This window comes from Myodes glareolus, chromosome 20, assembly GCF_982192425.1.
Source record: "Myodes glareolus chromosome 20, mMyoGla1.1, whole genome shotgun sequence".
NCBI classification, from domain to species: Eukaryota; Metazoa; Chordata; class Mammalia; order Rodentia; family Cricetidae; genus Myodes; species Myodes glareolus.
The window spans coordinates 33,777,812-33,799,561 of NC_142045.1; the positions used below are offsets into that span (position 1 = coordinate 33,777,812).

The 21,750-nt window shown below is 45.5% G+C and overlaps 1 long non-coding RNA gene across 2 annotated transcripts; it reads left to right on the forward strand.

Moving 5' to 3' along the window:
• Positions 1-3,943: 3,943 nt before the first annotated feature.
• LOC146890060 (uncharacterized) lies at positions 3,944-21,646 on the forward strand. Of its 2 annotated transcripts, none has more exons than XR_014999345.2 (5): positions 3,944-4,207; positions 15,853-16,027; positions 16,352-16,517; positions 17,093-17,166; positions 20,460-21,646. It is a non-coding gene; the product is annotated as an uncharacterized LOC146890060 (long non-coding RNA). The 2 variants fall into 2 exon arrangements; XR_014999344.2 differs by lacking the exon at positions 3,944-4,207 and adding an exon at positions 13,448-14,212.
• Positions 21,647-21,750: the final 104 nt, after the last annotated feature.

The following is a 21,750-nucleotide window of genomic DNA, read 5'->3' on the forward strand; positions in this document are numbered from 1 at the left end:
TGAGGCTAGCCTGGTCTACATAGAGAGTTCAAGCACAGTCAGAACTATATAGAGAGACCCTGCTGTCTCCTCCCATCCCCAAAGTACAGATGGTACCCCAAGCTTGATGGTCTCTAGTGGATAGGAAAACACCTTTTTTTTTTTTTTTTTTTTTGAGACAGGGTTGCATGTAACCCAGACCAGGCTGGTCCTCACATTCAATATAGCTGAGGATGACCTTAAACTATTTAATATATCTTTTTAAAGATAGGGTTTCTCTGTCTAGGCCTGTCTGTTCTGGAACTCTCTCTGTAGACCAGGCTGGCCAGGAGCTCAGAGATCCACCTGCCTCTGTCTCCGGAGTGCTAGGATTTTTCAATGCATGGATTAAATGTGATCAGCTCTGGGCTGGGGGTTTCCCTTGACTTCCTTTAATGGGTTCAGCTAGCACTTCCCTCATTCTTCTGTCACACAGAGGTCCTGCAGTGTAACTGAATGTGTGGCTCTGTTTGCTTCCGAATGGGAAGTCATCCAAGCTTGCTCATTCATGGTTCTCTCTTCTTCCTGAGCTGGAGAACTCTGCCTAGATCACAGAAGATGCTAAAGAGCAATTGAAAAATGAAAAATGAAAGGAAATGATGTCTCTCACCTCACACTGATTAAAGAATTCCAGAACAGAGAAACACACAAAGGGAAGAGTGGGCTGTATTGTCTGTTCTGGGGTGCTCTTCACAAGTTCACAGTTAGATGACTGTCCCTTTAGCATGCCACACTGAGCTGACCCTCTCATAGACTCTCCTGGCCAGAGACCATTATAGTACATCTTATAAAATATGTCGACCAGGCTGGCCTTGAACCCACAGATATTCGCCAGCCTCTGTCTCCCCAGTGTTAGGATTAAGGGTGTGTGCCAACAATCCCAGCGAGGTGCGTTTACTTTAGATCTAAAGGAAATACGTACAGGGCTGGAGAGAGAACTCAGCTGTGAAGGCACCGGTGGACAAGGCTGGCGACCTCAGTTTCACACGAAGAGCCACGTGGAGGAGAGAGAGGACTGACTACTGAAAGTTCTCTTCCCTACAGGTGTTCACACTCCCCAGATAGCGCAAGGAAATTGCCAGTAGGTAAATGGATTAGCAGAGGTGGCAAATACAGACTGAGGGATTTAACTAAAGATGAAAGCAATTCCGACATACGTGACAACACGGATGAACCTTGGGGATTAACCATTCAGAGAGGACAGATTCTACATGGTCCCACTCAATAATGAGGTAGCTACCTAGGGCACTCAAAGGCAGGGGGAGAAGGTGGGATAGAGTGGTGGTTTCCAGAGCTTAGGGAAGGGGAATGGGGGCAGTTAGTGATTAATGTATATGAGGTATGTTATCAGTTAGGCAAGGTGAAAAGTTGGAAGTAGATGGTAAAAGTGTACAGCAATGTGGCTATACCTAACATTATTTAACTGTATCCTTGAAAATGGTGGAGCTGGAAAGACAGCTCGGTGGTTAGAAGCTCTTCTTGCTCTTTTAGAAGACGGAGCACCCACATTGGGTGGCTCACCAACACCTGTCGCCCCGACTCCAGGGAATTTACTGCCTTCTTCTGGCCTCCTCAAGCACCTGCACACATGCGGTTTATACCCACAGATGTATACACGTTAAAATAAATCTTAAAAGAGAAGAGAAGGGGTTGGAGAGATGGCTGAGGTTTAGAGCACTTGCTGCTCTTGCAGAAGATCCAGGTTCAGTTCCCAGCGCCTACGTGGTGACTCACAACCTGTAACTCCACTACGTGGTGACTCACAACCTGTAACTCCACTACGTGGTGACTCACAACCTGTAACTCCACTTCCGGGGGATCGGATGGCCTCTTCTGATCCCTGTGGGTACCAGGCATGCACATGCTACACACACATATTGCAGGCTGGGTTTGGACCAGAGTCTAGTGCAGACCCGATTATTCGCGATGTCTTTATTTTGTCTGAGAAAAGTAACTCAGCCTTCTGTCTCATCTAAGCACATTTTATCTGCAAGATTTCAGAAAACAAAACCAAGCCAGGCTTTGTGTGTGGAGCTGCTATTATTTCATTTTATACATTTATTTGCTTATTGTAAATATGAGCACAAGGGCTCATGGAAGCCAGAGATGTTGGATTCTGTACATCTGGAGTTATAGGCTGTTGTGGGGTACCTAGTGTGGGTGCTGGCAATCAAACTCGGTCCTCTAGAGGAACAACAGTATGCACTCTCAGCCACTGAGCTATCTCTACACTCCTATTATTATTTTTTTTTTCAAGACACCGTTTTTCTGTTTAGCAGTCCTGGTTGCTCTGGAACTCACTCAGACCAGGCTGACCTCGAACTCACAGAGATCTGCCTGCCTCTGTCTCCCGAGTGACGACATTAAAGGCATGCGCCACCACACCCGGCTATAGTTTTTATACACGTATCTTAGAGTATTTTCTCAGCAAGACTGGTATGTTTAAATTGATTGTTAGCCTTTGGGCTGTAGGTTAGGAGCAGCAAAAGGAAAAGAAAAAAAAATCAAGAATTACTGTTTTCAGTAAACATTCTTTTTGTAGACAAAGCAGTGTCGTGTAGTGGGTGACTAGCACATTCCCCTTGGAAATGGGAGCCAGGGCCTCGTGATGCTTGTCGTAATGCTTGTCCATCTGAAAGGCCCAGTCGAGGACTGGGTGGTGCTGGTGACTGCAGAGACCAGCACCTAGGATGCTAACTGTTCCCAGTCTTCCGGGCTCATTTCCAGCTGCGGAGAATTCCCCAGAAGATGACCAGGTCAAAAATGCAGGGAGGGGAAATTCCTTCGCAGGATTTCGGGGAAGAGAAGCATTCCGTTCTCTTAACAAATCTCAGTTGTTGAATTTCCTCCTTCCTCTGACTCAGAACTGCAACAGCAGATCGGAACTCGGTGGCTATTCTTAAAGCTGTTTGTGGGTTACGTTTATTTTTGGATTCCGTGCAAACTACAAAGCATAGTTTGGAAATGTTAAAAAAAAGGTCATGATGTAATTTTTATACTGTTATTTAACCCAAAGACCAAGGCCTGAAGGAAGTGGAGCAGAGCGAGGGTGAAACGTTATTTCAGAAACTGGCTGTGATGGCACGCGCTGTTATTCCCAACTTTCCAGGAGCTGGTGAAGGAGGACCGCCCTGGGTTTCAGGACAACATAGACTATGTGATATCAGGTCAATACAGACTTATGGCCTCCCAAACAATAACAATTACAACAACAATAAAAACTGACCTCCTCTCTGGATAACAAACATATAAACAATTTCTTTGCTGAGAGTTCTAATGGATACCCTCGATCCCCAGTCTAAGGCAGAGAAGTATGGCTGTGGGGTAAGGCCAGACCAGACCGCAGAATGAAGCCGTGTCCCAATGAGTAAAGACAGATGATGGACAGACAGACAGCAATTAGATCTCCTAATTACCTCTCCCCTCAGCTCTTGTGGGTTGTGGCTGAGTTCAACTCCTGCAGTCATTGTTTTCTCAGAAGCACTGTGTACACACTGAAGGAATCTATCTCACCCACAGAGAAGAACGAAAAGATGCGAAGAAGGTTGTTCTGCCCTCTACGAGCCAGAAATAATCTTTCTGGAGTTATGGTGGATGTTTAAGGGCATTTACCTTTAGTGCTTGACGGAAACAGTAATTTCTGTGCGAAACATGTAATTTGGACACTTAGGCATCGCGCTAAATGCTAAGTAGACGCCGCGTTCAAGAGCGCACCGTTTAGCGCTGGAGACTATTTTAGCGGTCTGTAAGTTGCCTGACGCCTGAGAGCTCAGTTGCGCTGACGAGCTCGGGGGCGGGAGTGAGTCATCAGGTGGGTGACTCACACGGTTGCCTAGGAGGCGTCCACTGCAGAAGTTCGCTTTGCTATTCCCACGTGTGGTGATGATCTGTGGCTGAGATCGGCTAGTGCCGCCCACATTTCCTTCTCTTCCTGCTCATTGGCTAGACATGTTGTCCCCCACCGGAAAGAAGACATTCTTAGTATCGTTTGGGGGTAAATAGATGACTAATTTTGGCCATTGAGATGTAAATAGAGATGTAGACAGCCCTCTGGAAGTATCCTTTTTTCCTATTATTTCCTCTGAGATAGATGCAGTGATAATGGTCAGAGTCGCTGTCCACCTTGGGCCTTGAGGATGAACACCACTGACTAGATTTACTGAACAGGAGTTCTGGCCCCTGACAACAGGTAGAAACACTATCCTAATTTGCGTGCTTATTTCTGAATTTATTTATTTGTTTATTTGTTTGTTTGTTTATTTATTTATAAACTGTGTGTGTATGTGTGCATGAGTGCAGGTGCATGAGGAGTCTAGACGGTGTCAGATGCCCTGGAGCTAGATGTTAAACAGACTGTACATTAGAGTCGTAGAGATCTGTGGGCCACCTGGCATGGGTGCTGGGAACAGAACCTGGGTTCTCTGCAAGAACAGTGCTCATGAGGCTCATGAGCAATTTCTCCAGTCCCTGCATTTATTCTATATAAAAACTTTTTTTTTTTAGTTAAAGAAAAATTTTATTTTATGTGCGTGAATTTTTGTCTGCATGTATGATTGCGTACCATGTGTGTGCCTAGTGCCCGAGGAGAACCAGAAGAGGGTTTCAGATCCCCTCAAGCTGGAGTTATAGACAGTGGTTACCTGCTATGGGGTTGCTGGGAACTCCCCTGCAAGAGCAGCAAGTGCTCTTAACCACTGAGCCATCTCCACCCTTATGTCTCTGCATGTTTATTCTGTCTCTCTCTTTCTCTACCTCTCTCCCCTTCTCCCCCATCACTTCTTGTTTCCTGTTGATACAACGTATTCCTATGTAGCCCAGGCTAGTCCCAAACTCAGCAATCCTTTTCCCTCAGCAACCCAGGTACTGGAATTATAGGTGTGAATCACCATGTCTGGCTTTCGTTTTCAGTCTTGGTGAGGGGTGGATTCTGATGTTTCTTGTTACCCTTTACCTGTGCGGGGAGTTGTTGACTCACCCCTGGGAAAGCAGAAGGGCCATGAGCTCATCCTGGTGGACAGAGCCAAGAACCTCCTGGCCTTGAATTTGCATCTTCATGTCTATTCTTGCTATGGGCTCTCTTCTGGGACCCAGCGTTTATGGGTTTAACTTTGAGTAAGGCTCTGAAGGGTTATTCCTTTCTCTGTGTCTCTAAGTGTGGAATGAGGCAAACTGTCCCTCCAGTCTTGAGCAGAGGCCAGCACTGGCCAGAGAAGACGGCATGAAGAATGCCGAGTGATGAAGGCCTCCACTCGGGTTTCCGCCAAGCTGGCTCCTCTTATGTATGTACAGGACTAGGATTTGTTAAGTTTGTGTCAGAGTTCAGTATTGGCTCTGTAACACTGATGCATCATTTATCTTTTCTAAAATGTTTGAGAAGGGCTGTTTTATAATTAAACAAATGAAATTATTTTTTATTATTCATTTATTAAACCTAGTACACAAAAAAATGGGCTTCATTATGACATTTTCAAAGATGGAGCTCTCTCTCTCTCTCTCTCTCTCTCTCTCTCTTTCTCTCTTTGTTTTCTGAGACAGGGTCTCACTACATATCTCTGGCTGCCCTGGAACTCACTCTGTAGAGCAGGCTGGCCTCGAACTCACAGAGATCTGCCTGCCCCTGCCTTCTGAGTGCTGGGATTAAAGGTGTGCACCACCATGCCCGACTTTTCCACATCCCCTGGAGACACTAACAGGATGTGAGTGGGGTCCTCTGATGTACTTTTTGGGGAGGCAGACACATTGGAGAGTCTTCTTAGGGACAGTGGCAGAATTAGCTTTTGTCAGCTTGAAACAAACTGGAGTTGCCTGGGAAGAAGGAACCTCAGTTGAGGACTACCTCCATTAGATTGTCCTGTGGGCAAGCTTGTGGGGGCTTTTCATTTTCTTTTTTTGGAGATAGGGGCTCACTATGAAGCTGGGGCTGGCCTTGAGCTCACTCTGTAGCCGAGGCTAGACCCACTTCTTATAACCAGGCTTCTTCCTCCCCCTCCCCACATCTCCAAAGGGTGTCCACTTCACACAGAGGCATTTGTGTTTGTGGCAAAAATTATCATAGGATCTGAAAACCTTGTTGAAAAAGTATTTACCTAAGGACGTTCCTGTTCACTAAGAACCTGGAGCTGGGCAGTGGTGGCACACGCCTTTAATCCCAGCACTCGGGGGAGGCAGAGGCAGGTGGATTTCTGTGAGTTCAAGGCCAACCTGGTCTACAAGAGCTAGTTCCAGGATAGGTTCCAAAAGCTACAGAGAAACCCCGTCTCAAAAAGGGCGGGGGGAGGGGAGGGAGAGAACCTGGGATATGCTGAGAACTCTGATTGGTTTTGAGATGCGTTACAGACATTTGGAAACTTCTCTTTTGTCTAAAAGTTCCCACTGGGGGAGCCACTGTTTCCTTCAGGGCCATTGGGAAAAGACTGTGAACTCAGGTCTTTACTGTGGAGGCAGGTCCTGCACACTGACTTCATTGGGGCCTTTCTAGCGTGCCTCTGCTGTAAGGGAGGACAGTCCACTAGCAATATTTTTCACATCCCCTCACAACTAAGGTTCTTAGTTTCCAACAAGAATAACCAAACGTCCTGTTTCCCCAGCACAGTGAGCTTTTTTCTTCATAGCGAGGCATCGTTAAATGTCCTTCTTACTCTCTGGCTTCTGGTAGAGACCTGGGATTCCTTTTGATGAAGGGCTGTTTGGTCAAGGCAGTGGGTATTGCTTCTGCTGGGGCAGCCGCAGGCTTTCTGATATGCTTCAGGGTGTGGTGGCTGGTGACGGTGGCCAGGAAGCCTGACCGGTTCCGTGGAATGGCTGGGCGTTCACCCAGGAGGCTTCGCGCCTGGCTGTGGACCATCTAAATCCATTCCCTGGCCTGAAGACTCTGTGCCGCCAAGGACGTTTACCATTTCACCAGCCATTGTGTAAGCAGATTTATGTTATGTGTATGGGTGTTTTGCATGCTGGTGTGACTGTGCACCACATGCATGCCTAGAGCCCAGGGAGGTCAGAAGCTGCCCTGGAACTGAAGTTATAGATGACTGTGAGCCATCATGTGGGTGTTGGAACCAAATTCAGGTCTTCTGCAAGGGCAACAGTGCTCTTAATGGCTGAACCATCTCCCTAGCCCTTCATTTTATCTATTGTATGATATACATTTGCACATTTAAAGATCTCTGATTAGCCCTGACTAGTGACTTTTTTTTTTTTTTTGAGACAGAATCTCATGTGACCCGCACTGGGATTGAACTTACTACATAGCTGAGCACGACCCTGAACTTCTGTTCCTTTTGTGTGTATTTCCCTGAGTGCCGAGTTTACAGGCCTGAGCCACCATGTCTAGTGTATGCTGCGCTCTGGGGCTGGAACTCAGCTCTGCGTATGCTAGCCAATCGCTGCACCAAATGAGCGCTGTCCCCAGTCCTTAGTGACGTATTATTTAATTTCAGTGCTCTGTGATTTATAAAATAATGGGCTGGATGGTGAATGATGTCGTCTTAGCTCCAATGACAAGCAGCGTCTCCTTGAGTTCTGCCATAACAGAATGCCACAGACTGGGTGGTTTAAATAGCAAAAGTATTACTTATTATTGAAATCTAAACTATAAGATGGAGCTTCCATATGATTCTGTCTCTGGTGAGGACCCTTTTCCTGGATCACTGATGGCCTTTCTTTGCAACGTCTGGAAGAGGTCTCCTCTCACTCTCTCCCTCTCTGTGTGTGGCAAGGTTTTACAAGGTTTCTCATGCTATGTGAATGCAGCCATGACGCAGGTAAGGTGTGCAGCATGTGAATTTTGGGCACATGTAATCAGTCTCTTTGATCATGCAGCTCTGTGTTTGAAATCATAGGATACAAACAAAACAGAAACCAAAGGTGACTGAGATCACCATGGCTGAACACCAGGCCCCCTTTATCCTCTTCAGAATTCTACCTAGTTTTCAAAAGGAGACTGTGTAAATCAGGGCTCTCTGCCAGAGAAGGTGAGGTATTTGTAATGGTATTTGTAATGCCTGACAGTCTTTTTTTTTTAAAAAAATTAATTTATTTTTATTTTATTGGTGTGTAGGTGGAGTTTTCCCGTCCAGCGAGCCACTTCCAAATTACCACACAGAGGTTTTTATTAATTGTAAATGTTTGATGATAGGTCAGGGTTGTTACTGACTAACTATTACATTTAAATTTACCCACTTCTGTTAATCTATGTATTGCCCCATGGCACATGGCTTTACCTGTCTTCTGGTGTGTCTTGCTTCCTGGGTAGCTGGCTGCTGCCTCTCCTGATTCTGCTCCCTTTCCCCCAGCACACCTATTCTAATCGTCTCACATAAATACTTTTTATTTATTTACTTTATTAACAATGAGCATAACCCACAGCTTTGGGGTTTTGTCTCTTGTATGTCTGTGTGAGGGTTTTGGATCCTGGAGTGACAGTTGTGAGCTACCATGTGGGTGCTGGGACTTGAACCCAAGGAGCTCTTGGTCCTCTGGAAGAGCAGCCACTGCTCTTAACCATGAGTCATCTCTCCAACCCTCCTGACAATCTCAAGTCATCCTTATCACCATTCACTTCCAGAGTGGCCTTTGCTCTTCTGTCTCACCATTTCCTCTCTTGTATATTTGGATTTCTTCTCTCATTCTGCTAAAATAAATGGTTTATTTAAAAAATTAGAATTGCTGGGTGGTCGTGGCACTCAAATTTAATCCCAGATCTTGTGAGACAGAGGCAGGGGAAGCTCTGTGAGTTTGAGGTCAGCTTGATCTACAAAGTGAGTTCCAGGACAGTCAGAACTGTTACACAGAGAAACCCTGTCTAAAAAAAAATTATATTTGCTTATTTATTTTTTTTGTTCATGGCATTCATGTGGAGGCCAGAGGACAGCTTGCAGGAATCGATTCTCACTTCTACAGTGTGGGTTCCAGGGGTCAAACTCAGGTAGTCAGGATTGGGGGTCAGCATCTTTACCCACTGAGCCATCTGGTCCACACTCATCTCACCTTAAAAAGATAAAAGATTTATGTGTGTATGTATGTATGTATGTATGTATGTGTGTGTGTATGTATTATATATACAGTGTTCTTCCTGCATGTGCTCCTGCTTGCCAGAAAGAGGGCACCCAGTCTCATTATAGATGGTTGTGCGCCACCGAGTGCTTGCTGGGAATTGAACTCAGATCTCTGGTAGATCAGTCAGTGGTCTTAACCTCTGAGCTATTTCTCCAGCCCTCACTACAATTTTTATTTATTTTGACACAGGGTTTCTCTGTGAAATAGCCCTAGCTGTCCTAGAACTAGCTCTATAGGCCGGGCTGGCCTGAAACTCAGAGATCTGCCTGCCTCTGCTTCACGAGTGCTGGGATTAAAGGTGTGCACCACCACCTCATTCCACTTTTTAAGTCAGAAGAGAAACTTTATAACATTCAATTATTAGGCTACACCATGTTATTTTTCCTGTTTAATCATTTTACCACAGCGTACCTGTGATTACTGTGATCAATTCTGACATTACAATTTTTAACATATCTTGAATTTGATTTTTAAAATTCTTAGTTTTGGTCTGTGACAGGTTACTCCAAATTCATCCTTAGAGGGGTGTGAGTGTGGAGTAGTTTCATTTTACTTAAGTCCTAAAGAAAATCTGTGAGTTCTACCTGGTTCTACAGGAGCCTGGGGGGGGGGGCAGGATTAGGGTGAAGTGGGGGAGCAGAGGGAGTGGTGGCAGGGGTGGGGAAGCAGAGCCTGTGAGTTAGTGTAGAAGCAGAGCACTGTGCTGAGAGCCACACTCGAGGATCTTAACATCCTGGTGTTGCAAACACTGCATTGCTGCTAGGTGGTGTTGATTTTTGCAGTTTTTAAATTATAATAAAAGCAAGAATAAATGTGCAGGTATATGTGCTTTGAAAGGATTAGCCAAGTGCTAGTGAGGGGTGAGAATGTCAGCACTGCAGTTGGGGTAATTCACTACTGTTGAACAGTAAAGATATCAGGTTTTGTTTATTTTAACTTAATTTTTTTATTGCATTTTGTGCTGGTTAGTTTTTTGTTACTTTGAAAAAAGCTATAGTCTGAATAGAAAGAACCTCAATCCCTTTGCTCTGTAAGCAACTATGTAACAACATTCCCTAGATTTGACAGCTGCAGGAGGGTCCTGCGCCTTGTGTGAAAATGGGCTGAGCAAGCCACAGGGAGCAAGCCAGGAAGGAGCTTTCCTGGTGGTCCCTGCCTCTGCTCCTGCTTCAGTTCCTGCCCGGGCTTCCCTCAGTGGTAGGTGGTGATGAGAACACAGAAGCTGAATACACCCTCTCCTTCGAAAGCTGATTTTGGCCAGAATCTTTTATTATGACAGCAGAGAAATGAATGGGGACACATTTCTTTATGATGTATGTGTGTGCCCTTGCTATAGCGTATGTGTGGAGGTCAGAAGACATCTTGTGGGAGACTGTTCTCTCCTTCCACTACATGGGTCCAGGGGATCAAACTCAGATTGTCAGGCTTAGCAGCTAGTGCCATTACCCAGGGGATGAGCCATCTTACTGGTTTCTTTTCTTTTCTTTTCTTTTCTTTTCTTTTCTTTTCTTTTCTTTTCTTTTCTTTTCTTTTCCTTTCCTTTCCTTTCCTTTCCTTTTCTCTTTTCTTTTCTTTTCTTTTCTTTTCTCTTCTTTTTCCTTTCTCCTTTTCTGAGACAGGGTCTGGCTATGTAGCTCAGGTTGGCTCAAAAAAATTTTTTTTTTTTTGAGATAGGGTTTCTCTGCCTCCTAAGTGTTGGGTGTAAATGGAGGTTTCTCTGTCCCACCCTTTCCTGCAGCCACTTTTAGATAATCACCCAGAGACTTAATATCAATTATAAAATGCTTGGCTGAATCACTCAGGCTTATTACTAACTAGCTCTTACTTTTAAATGAACCCATTTCTATTAATCTGTGTTTTATCCAGTGTCTTGTATTAGAGACATTACCTGTGCTCTAATACATCCTCCAGTGGTTGGCTTTCTTGTCTCCCTAACTCTGTCCTTCCTCCCTGCATCTTCACTTGTATTTCCCACCTAGCAATATTCTTTTTTGCTATAGGCCAAAGCAACTTTTATTATCAATCAATACGAACAACATATATTCACAGCATATGGAAGGGCTATCCCATAGCACTAGGATTAAAGGAGCGTGCCACTACCTCTGGGCTCTGGCTCACATTCTTGATCCTCTTCTTCAGCCTCCTGAATGCTGGGATGACAGGGGTGAGCGATTCTAGGTGAACTCTAGCCAGTTCAAACTTGACTCTGCCCTGGCCCTAACTCAGCTGGGATCTCTGGTCTTTCCTCTCTGATCCTGACTCCTCCCCACCAGGAGTCCCCACGTTTCAGGCCTTAGGACTCTTAGGTCTTGAGGGGGCATCAGGGACTAGGGTGCTTCTGGGATGAAGTCAATGAAGTCATTTGCATTTCCCTACCTGGGGATTTATTTATATTCATTGTTTTGTGTAGGAAGTAGAGTTGGGCGTGGTAATGCATGACTGAAATTCCAGCACTAGATTAGTTAGAGGCAGGAGGATCAGGAGTTTAAGGTCATCCTCAGGTGTACAGTGAGTTGGAGGCCAGCCTGCCGTACATGCTACCCTGTATTAAAAAAAAAAAGCTGGTGGTGTGGTGCATGCCTGGCAGAGGCAGGAGGATCTCTGAATCTCACGCTAGCCTGGTCTACAAAGTGAGCTCTAGCATAGTCAAGAGAACCCTGTCTCAAAAAATGAAAACAAAAGCCAGTATTACTGGTTGAGGGAAGAGGGAAGTCCGTAGAGGAGGGAGTGTGTTTTCTAAGGTCTGAGCCCAGAAGAGGTGTATATGCCCACTTACACCCATGCCACATTGGTGAGAAATGATCTGACTTCATCCAAATGCCAAAGGGCTGGGAAACACAGTCTGTAGGTTGGCTGCTGCCTGTCATATGGCCAGGTAGAGAGAATGGATTGTGGGGACAGTCAATTAATTGTCTTTGGTTCACAGAGTCTGGATGATTTCACTTGTTTGGAATCAGATGGCTTTGATGTGGCTCAGCCGTCCTGGTCTTGCATGGAGGGCTGGAGTGGTGTCAGGTCTTGTGTTCAGGGTTATGTTTAGGGGCTTGCCCCGCCCATGATGGTGTCGGTAAATTGCTGCCAAAATTGATGGGAAAACTCACGCTAATGCCTCTAGGGAATTCTTGATCATGCTAATCTCCTTCCGTATGCAGGTTCCACGTCTGTGGATTCAACAAATAGCAAGGGAAGCATTTGACAAAGTATTTGTACTCACCAACACAGACTTTATTTCTTATTATTGCCAAACTAAGCAGAGTATAATAACTCATGTAGCATTTGCATTATGTTATGTATTAAGAGCAATCTAGAGATGAGTTAAAGAACACAGGTTGGGGGCTGGAGAAATGGCCCAAGGGTTAAGACCTCTGGCTACTCCTCCAGTGGACCTGGATTCAGTTCCCAGGACCACATCTGATGCCTTATTCTGTCCTCCAGGGGCACCAGGCACAGATGTGGTACACACACATACCTGCAGGCAAAGCACCCACACACATAAAATAAAAATAACCCCCCCCAAAACGAACACAGGTGGATGTGTGTAGGTTATATGCAAACATTTTTATTTTATTTATTTTAAAATTTATTTTTACTCTTTGAGAATTGCATACAATGTAATGTAATCAGATCTGTTCCCCAACTCCTACCAAATCCACTTTCTGTCCTTCCCAACTTCCTGTCTTCTTAAAAAAAATAACCCGTAGAGTCCAATTTTCTGCTACCCATATACCCATAGGTCATCTACTGGACGGTGGTCAAACTACCAAAGACCACACCCTTAAAGAAAACTGTTTTTGCCTCCCCCAGAAGCCATGGGTATCAATAGTCCCTCAGCTAGGGGTGGGTTTATTTTACTTTTTATTGAGACAGAGTCCCGAGCTGGCCTCAGTCTCACTGTGTAGCTGGGGATGAGACTGATCTCATCCTCTACCTCCCAAGTCTTGGGATAACATGTGTGGTCATCCACTTTATGTGGCAGTGGGCCTGGGAACCGGGGCTTCTCATTTGCTGTGCTAGCTCTTTCCTGGCTGAGCCATGTGCCGGGCCACTACCAATTACAAGGGGCTTGGGCACCCCAGGATTTTGGGAGGTCTCAGAACCCATCCTCAGATGTGTGGGGATGACCAGATGTGGGAGGGCAGACTCACAGAGCATCAAAGATGAGGTAATACTCACATGTAGTCTCACTGATACCCCTGGGTAGCTGAACTCTGGGATTCCAGGTATTTGAGGATTTGATTGTGTTTTTTTTTTACTTATTTATTTTTATTAACTTTTTTTTGTATTAGTAAAGCCTTACCACTTCTTCTTGCTGCGGCTTAAAGTTGTTCTTTTCCGCAGCAATCACCAGTGTCTTGTAGACGGACTGGAACCAGCTGATCAAACCCGGTTCTTTCTCACCGGTGCGTGTCCTGGCTGCGTTGGCTGCTCCTCAGGCACAACAGGGCATGCCTCTGTGCCTTTGTACTTTCTGTTTCTTATGCCTGGCACCGGCTACCACTCCAGGATTAAGTTTACCCATCCCCCAAGAGTCACGCCAGGTCATGCCCACGACGACTGTTAACCCTGAAGTACTTGCTCTGTTTCTGGCCGTGCTCCATGCACTTTACCACCCAAGTGTCCCAGCTGATATCACGTAGGCCCTGTTACTTTCCGCACTTTACTGCTGATGCACTTAAGACCAAGGAAGTCACCAAGGAAGCAGCACAGGTGGACTCCTGACTCAGGCTGCAGGAAGCTTCTCCACCCCTAGCCCCGCCCCTGCGGCAGAACTCTCCTTTTCTGGGCTTTGCTTGGCAAACTAGGTCAAAGGTAGTTACTTTCCATCTTTACGGTTGGCTGGTTAGGACACTAAACAATGCTAGCCATTGCTAAGAATTTCCTGATGGCTAACTTGCCTAGACTATAATCTTTGTTTGTTCAGTCCAGCACTAATTTAGGTGTTGCTGTGAGGTAATTTTGTAAATTTGAAGGACCTATACAATCCATGGATTTTGGAAAAAGGGGATGGTGGTCACTGATCTCCTGAAAGGGACTGACTTAATCTGCCTAAAAGCAGAACTGGGGTTTCCGTGAGGACTGCAGTTTCCAGCCTGCCAGCTGCCCTATGGATTTTGGACCTGCTCAGCTGATCCACAGTTAAGTAAGCCAAGTCCTTGCAATAAATCTCTTTCAGTCTGGTAAATCTATCTGGTAAAATCCTGGCTGATGCAGTTTGTTCCAGCCAGTGATACGGTGGCTTCACATTGGTCAACCTTGTTTCCCTATCCTGCATACTAAGTCCACCCTTGACTTTCTCTAGCATGCATTTAAGAACCTTTCAGAATTCCCAACGTTTTGGATGTGGTCACACTTGGATCACGTGCCCTGTGAGAATGAAAGCATTTCTTACATGATCTGCAAAACCTCAGCCTGGCTTTCATTGAAACAGAAGATGATTATACTAGGAAAACAAAGACGCTTATGCCGCAGAACCATTCTCTCTGTCCTAACCTTTCTTCTTCCTCTTCTTCTTCCTCATCCTCTTCTTTCTTCTTTCTTCTTCTTCTTCTTCTTCTTCTTCTTCTTCTTCTTCTTCTTCTTCTTCTTCTTCTTCTTCCTCTTCCTCTTCCTCTTCCTCTTCCTCTTCCTCCTCCTCCTCCTCCTCCTCCTTCTCCTCCTCCTTCTCCCTCTTCTTCCTGAGACAGGGTTTCTCTGTGTAGCTTTGGCTGTCCTAGAACTTGATCTGTAGACTAGACTGGCCTCGAACTCAGATATCTGCCTGCCTCGGCTCCCAAGAGTTGGGATTAAAAGTGTGTGTCACTATTGCCTGGTCTTAAAAAAAAAATTTATACAATATATTTTGCTTATGTTTTTCCTTCCCCTCACTTTGCTCAAGCCTCCCTACTTCCCTACACCCCAGTTTATGCCCTATCTATCTCTTTCAAAGCAAAAACAAACAAAAATTAAAAACAAATAATCAAAAGACCAGTAAGACAAAAAAAAAAAGCCACACAAAATGAAACAAAACCCACAAAAATACAATTGAGTTTATTTTGGGGTGGCCAACTACTTGTAGAGTGTGGTTGATATACCCATTGATGGTCCATCAGATTAAACATCATATTTTCAATATTGTATCTTAGTGAGATTTGCTCTACAATACAGCTCTTCTTTTCCAAAGCCTTCCTAACCCAGTTGTGTTACATCCTCATCAAGGATGAAGAGACCTATCATTCTGTTGATCATCAATCCTTTAGTTTGTTCCTGTGCTCCCTCTGCCCCGCCTGGTGATTAGCTGTAGGGCATTGTTTCATCTTTGGTACCATACAGAATGTTTTAGTTGGCTGACCAGAAACTGCCCTCAAGATGAACTCCAGGAGCAGAGGCTGACCCAGGCCCTACACAAATGGCCACTCATAGGCTCTGATATGCAAACACCTTTGTGATGTATGGCATGGGGAACTGGGTCATATCAAGAGAACCCTCCCAGCTGGGCAATGGTGGTGCATGCCTTTAATCCCAGCACTCAGGAGGCAAAGGCAGGTGGATCTCTGTGAGTTCCAGGACAGGTACCCAAAACTACAGAGAAACCCTGTCTCAAAAAAGAAAAAGAAAAAAAAAAGATAAAAAGAAAATAAGAGAACCCTCCTTACTAATCCCTGCAGTGGCTAGACTAGGTTACATTGCCACCAGTGATGTATAAGATTCCCTTTGGTCTGCATTCATTCTTGCCACTTTTTCTTTTTGGTTTCTTTTATTTTAATGTGTGAGAACATTGGTTCTCTCCTTTCCCTTTTACAGGGGTTCCAGGGTTCCAACTCAGATCATCAGGGTTGTGCAGCAAGCACCTTTACCTGCTGAACTATCTCAGTGGCCCATCAGTGAGAGGTCTAATCTACCGTCTCACCCACAAGTGACTACACTATCCCGAATAGGGGCCGTTTTACGTGAGAAGTCTTGACTTCAGCAAGCAGAGGTACCCTGGCTATCGATATGTCTGTTTACAAAGTTTCTTTTCCCAGAAGCAGAACAGATAAGGCCATAGTGATTTTCACCGTGAAGAAAGGCTTAAGTTCTCCAGTAATGGAATAGCTTTTTCTTCAGTCTGAAGGTGAGGGAAACTCCTGCATAGAGCTCACTCAGTGATGGGCGAGGGCAGAGATGGATGGCTTTGCTCTGCCATGACCTTAATGGCCATCAGTTCGGTCTTGTCCTATGACAGTGATGTAGCTGCCCTATCTCTTTTAACTGTCCTAGGTGACTGCCCACCACTATTCTTTCTGCCTTCCTGTTTCTTTAGGGGCCCAGGAGACCATGGAATGCAACCATAAAGCCATGGCACAGCCATTTGAGGGGCCGTGTGAGATGACACCATTGATCTCATCTTCCGAGCTGGGCACTGACGTGGGAGATGCCATGGAGTCGCCAGAGGAGAAAGAAGCAAGTTGCCAGTTGGAACCTTGCCAGTAGGCCACGCGCCTCATGGCAAAATATTAAATAATAGAAATGGGTTAATTTAAGAGATAAGAGTGAGCTAGAAATATGCAGAAGCTCACAGACCAAGCGGTGTTGTAATTAATACAGTTTCTGTGTGATTATTTCGGGTCAGGGTAGCCAGAACGAACAAGCAGCCTTTTCCCAACAGGGCATGTGGCTCATGCCTGTAATTCCAACACTAGGGAGGTAGAAGCGGGAGGATTGTTACAAGTTCCAGGCTGTTCAAGGCTGTATAGTGAGTTCTAGGCTATCCTGAGCTACTCTGAGACCTTGTCTCAAGAAACCAAACCCCAAAACAGGAAGAAAAAAGCTCCGCCCCTCATCACTATCTCCTTCTCCCCTTTAGTTACACAACACTGGCACTGGTGTGGACTTATTTGTGCTTGGCAATCAGATCAGTCCTCTGATCTTTTAACCATCTGTGATGTGATGTGATGTGTGTGTGTGTGTGTGTGTGTGTGTGATTTTCCTTACCCCAAATTCCCCCCTTTTTTTATTCACACATGCCTTTTTAAAATTATTATTTTCTTTCTTATTGAAACAGGGTTGCAACTGTAGTCCAGGCTAACCCAAAACTCACTCTGTGGCCTAGGCTGGAAATCATCCTGGTCCAGCTTGGTAAGTGCTAGGCTTGAGCCCTCACACCCGACTTGTTCTCTTTTCTAAGATACAGTTTCATTATGTAGCCCAGACTGGTCCAGAACTCAGGTTTCCTGCCTGCCCTAATTTGCTTTCTATTGCTGTGATAAAACATTCTGACCAAAAGCGACTTGGGGAGGATACGATATATTTGGCTTATACGTTGAGATCACAGTCTATCATGGAGGGAAGTCAGGGCAGGAACTTGAGGCAGGAACCTGGAGGCAGGAACTGAAGAAGACTCCATGATGCGTGCTGCTTACTGACTTGCTCCTCAGGACTTGTTGCAACTGTTTTCTTACACCCCCCAGAACCTTCTGCCCAGGGTAACACTGCTAACAATTACTGGGCCCTTCTACATTGATCACCAACCAAGAAAATGCCCTACAGACTTGGCTACAGGCCAATCTCACAGGTATTTTCTCAACTGAGGCTCCCTTTTCCTACCTTGTGTCAAACTGACAAAAAGAAACAAACCAAACCAAACCAGTAATCTGTCTTAACCTTCTGCAAACCAGTGCACAGCCTTAACCTTCTGTGTGCTGGGTTTAGAAGTGGGTGCCACCCTGCCAGACTTTTGTGTGTAATTTGATTCAAAAAGTTCTTATCTTTTTACTTTTATGTTTCTGTAAGATCCATCTCCTCTGTGTACCCCCAAGGTCTATATTTGAAAGCAAGGGGTTGCCATGATTTACCACAGTACATATGTCCTTTGTTGGTCATTTGCATTTGTTAAATTGGCAGTGTTCTTCTGAGATATATATACATATATATATATTCATATATATGTATACATATATTTATATATGTGCACACACACACACACACGGATGGGAAGATGGCCAGAGATTTTCAAAAACACTTGCTGTTCATCCAGAGTACCAGGTTGGATTCCCAGCACCCAGGTCCGCTGACTCACAACCACCTGTCCCTTCAGTGTCAAGGGATCTGACATCTTCTGGCCTCCCCCGGCACCCTTGCACACGTGGCATTTGCTCACACACTCACATACACACAGAAAGAAAGGAGATCTTCACAATTCAGTTCTAACAAGATTTAGGTGGGACTGTGGTGGTTGCATTCTCATGTTGTGGGCTCATTTACTGGATTACTGGCTGCACCCCCCCCCCCCCCAGAGGAAAATGTCTCTCCCAGGGGTTGGGAGCTGCTATAGTTCTTCCTTGCTTCCTTTACACACGGCGAGTGTGGCTGGGCTCAGTCTTTCACCAGTGTTGTTCAGGTAGCCCCAGCTGCTGTGAGTTGATGAGTGTCATGTCGGAAGACAGCCTTTCACAGCATTCCTCCCCCTCCCCTGCCCCCTCTCCCACAATGTTCCCTGGGCCTTGCGTGGGAGGATGCTGATGGTCCCTTTCAGGCTGAGCATTTAGCAGTCGCTAATCTGAGTCTGCGCCTTAACTGCTGTCTCCTGTAAAACTACACTTCTCTGACCGAGGTCGAGACCAGCACTAGCTAAAGTTAGGATCGTAATTATTTAGAAACCAGTTTGACTTTTAGCAAAACAACAGCCGTAGATTCTCCACTCGGGCCTCTAACCTCCCCAGCCATGGCCTTTAGACCGTGTTTCAGAGCTAGGCATGGATTTCCTCTTGTAGAGTAGGCTTCAGGTCCAGTCCAAAAGCAGTTGGCTATTCCTCTAGCATGCATTCTATGGCTGCTCCAGTGGGCACGCCCTGCCTGGCAGTCGCTATTGGAACAGAGGACTCCACTGCCTGATAAGACCACTGATGGCTCTTCTTCCTCAGCAGCCCGCACAGAACCTGGGGTGTCGGGGAAGAAACACCCAGGCCAGTTCCAGAATGACCTTTTTCCCTATTTTAAAGATGCAGGTCTCCATAGGCAGAGCTGACCTTGAACTCCCTAAGTCGCCAAGCATGACCCTGAACTGACTCTTCTGTTTCTATTTCTGTAGTGTTCCAACTACAGGCCTGTATTATCATGTTTAGGTGCTATTGGAGTTTCTATCTATCTATCTATTTATCTATCTATCTATCTATCTATCTATCTATCTATCTATCTATCTTTAGTTTTTCGAGACAGGGTTTCTCTGTAGCTTTGGAGCCTGTCTTGGAACAAGCTCTTGTAGACCAGGCTGGCCTCGAACTCACAGAGATCTGCCTGCCTCTGCCTCCTGGGATTAAAGGCGTGCGCCACCATCTCCCGGCCAGTATTGGATGCAAGTATGCCGTATTCTAACGCAAGGCTTTGTGTATGCTAGGTAAATACTCTAGCAGCTGCGCTAGGTGTCCAGTCCTTTACGTAAGGATTTCTCTGTATACTTACAAAGCTTGGAAATTCCTCTAACATTCAGGGGCAGCTGATCACCCACAATCCTCATTTTCTCTTTAAAGCCAAAGTTTCTGGGCTCAGGGAAAAGCTGTATTTCATCTCTCAAGTGTTATGACTTCATCTTATCCCCAGACAAACAATTTTTTTTTAGATCATTTATTTCTTTAGATAAAATAAGACTCTTTTTGTGTTTTGAAGCAGGGTCTCTTATAGCCCAGGCTGGCTTTGAATTCTGTGTAGCTGAGGCTGGCCTTGAACTCCTGATCCTCCTGCCTTTATCTCCCAAGTGCTGGGGTGTTAGGAATGCTGGGCTAAAATATACCTTAAACATCCAGACTTTTCTATGTGTCTAAAGGAAAACAATCCTTTGATAATTTCAAGTGCTTATGAACCCATATGATGCCAAATTTGCATTTCCCCTGACGATTTCCCTGCAATGGAAGGGAGGCACCGTTTTAATAGTCCTTATAAACCTGTGTCTAAGGCCATTTTCCAACACTCTCTGTACACACTAGATGTCACTGTCTACCCGGTGAATCACGGAGCTAAGCATTGTGAGTTAATTAGAAAGGAAAGCTGTTTGGAAAAATGGTTCAGAAGCGGCTGCAAAAAAACATATTTTCAATTACTTCCAAATAGAATGTTTTCCCCGACAGTTTGCAGAGAGGCATTCATTATTTCTCTGGGAAAAAGAAACCCTTCAAAAACCATTAGAGCAGAGAGGAGCAAAGCTGGTGACAGCCTTTCTCTCCCTGCCCTAAAGCCTAGGACTACGGGCAGGTGTGTGAGCGGCGCTGAAAGGCGGGGTGCCCTCCAGGTTTCCTCCGCCACTGGTGGAGCATCCCACGCGGGAGGCTGCCTCCTGAACTCTCACCACCACCCCAAAAGAGACCCCCCCTCAAGAACGAAGGAAGCTTCTGGGACCCCATTTCTTTTTCTCCATTTAACTGGCATTTTCCCCTCAGGAAAACGGCGAATCTCCCAGTTGGAAGGAAGGCAAAGGAGAAAGAAGCCGAAAGAATGACCCTTCTGGAGAGGAAACTCTTTATCTGCAGGATTTGGATGACAGAAAACAAGTGTTTCATGGGTGATGACTCTGCTCTCTTTATTCCTGAGGTAGACAGAAGAGATCAGAAACCAGCTTCAATTAAATCTCATCCCCAGCGTAATCAGAAGAACCTGGTTGTGGCTCTGCTCGTTAGGGGTCTCTCGGCTGGCTGTGCCTATTACAGGGATTTACGTCGCAAAGGCCAAACTCCAATGACCTTGAGGTCTGCTCTGTAGCTGCTCGTGTGCCTGTGTGCGCTCGAATGCACGCTTGCGCATGCGCACAGACATCCAGCTGAATTTGGGGTCATTAGGTGCCTTGAATTTAGAACACTCATGTGCGTCTCAGTCTTTAGTAAGACCAAGGTGCTTTTTACTGATGCAGTCCTTCCTCCATCCCCACTCAACCCTCTCGTCTCACTGGGAAGCCTAGGATAGCCTTGAGCTTGAGATCCTGCCCCACCCCCCACAGTCTAAGTGCTGGGATTGTAGGCCTGTGCCTTCACCCTCCGTTCCAAGTTTCATGTCTTCCCTTTATGTCTTTATTAGTTATTCATGTGCTTTTGTGTGGAGGTCGGAGGAGGGTCTTCAGGAGCCAGCCCTTTCCTTCTACCCTATAGGTGTCTGGTCCTTAACTCAGGTCGTCGGGCTTGGCAGTAAAGAGCCTTTACCTACTGAGCCATCTTTCTAGCCCAGCATTCATGTTCTAGTGATTTGCTAGTATTCGCTTGCTAGATATACTTCCAGTTCTGACCTTCAACCGTGTGTGTGTGTATGTATCTTTTTAAAATTTTTATTTTATTTTATTTTGTTTTTTGGTTTTTCGAGACAGGGTTTCTCTGTAGCTTTGGAGCCTCTCCTGGAACTAGCCTCTGCCTCTTGAGTGCTGGGATTAAAGGCATGCGCCACCACCGTCCGGCTGTATCTTGTTTTAAAGACAGGGTCTCATGTAGCCTACGCTGGCCTCAATTAGTTGTGTAGTCAAGAATGACCTTCAACTGACTTTTCTTGCCTGTATCTCATAAGTAATGAGATTATAGGTATGCACGGCCATTCCTAGATTTTTTTGGAAAAAAAAATTAAAAGTCTCACTCTGTGTCTCTAATGATGGCCAGGAATTTACTTTGTATTATGGACTGGCCTTGAACTTATGGTGATCCCTCTGCCTCAGCCTCTCAAGTACTGGGATTAAAGTTGTATGCCACCATG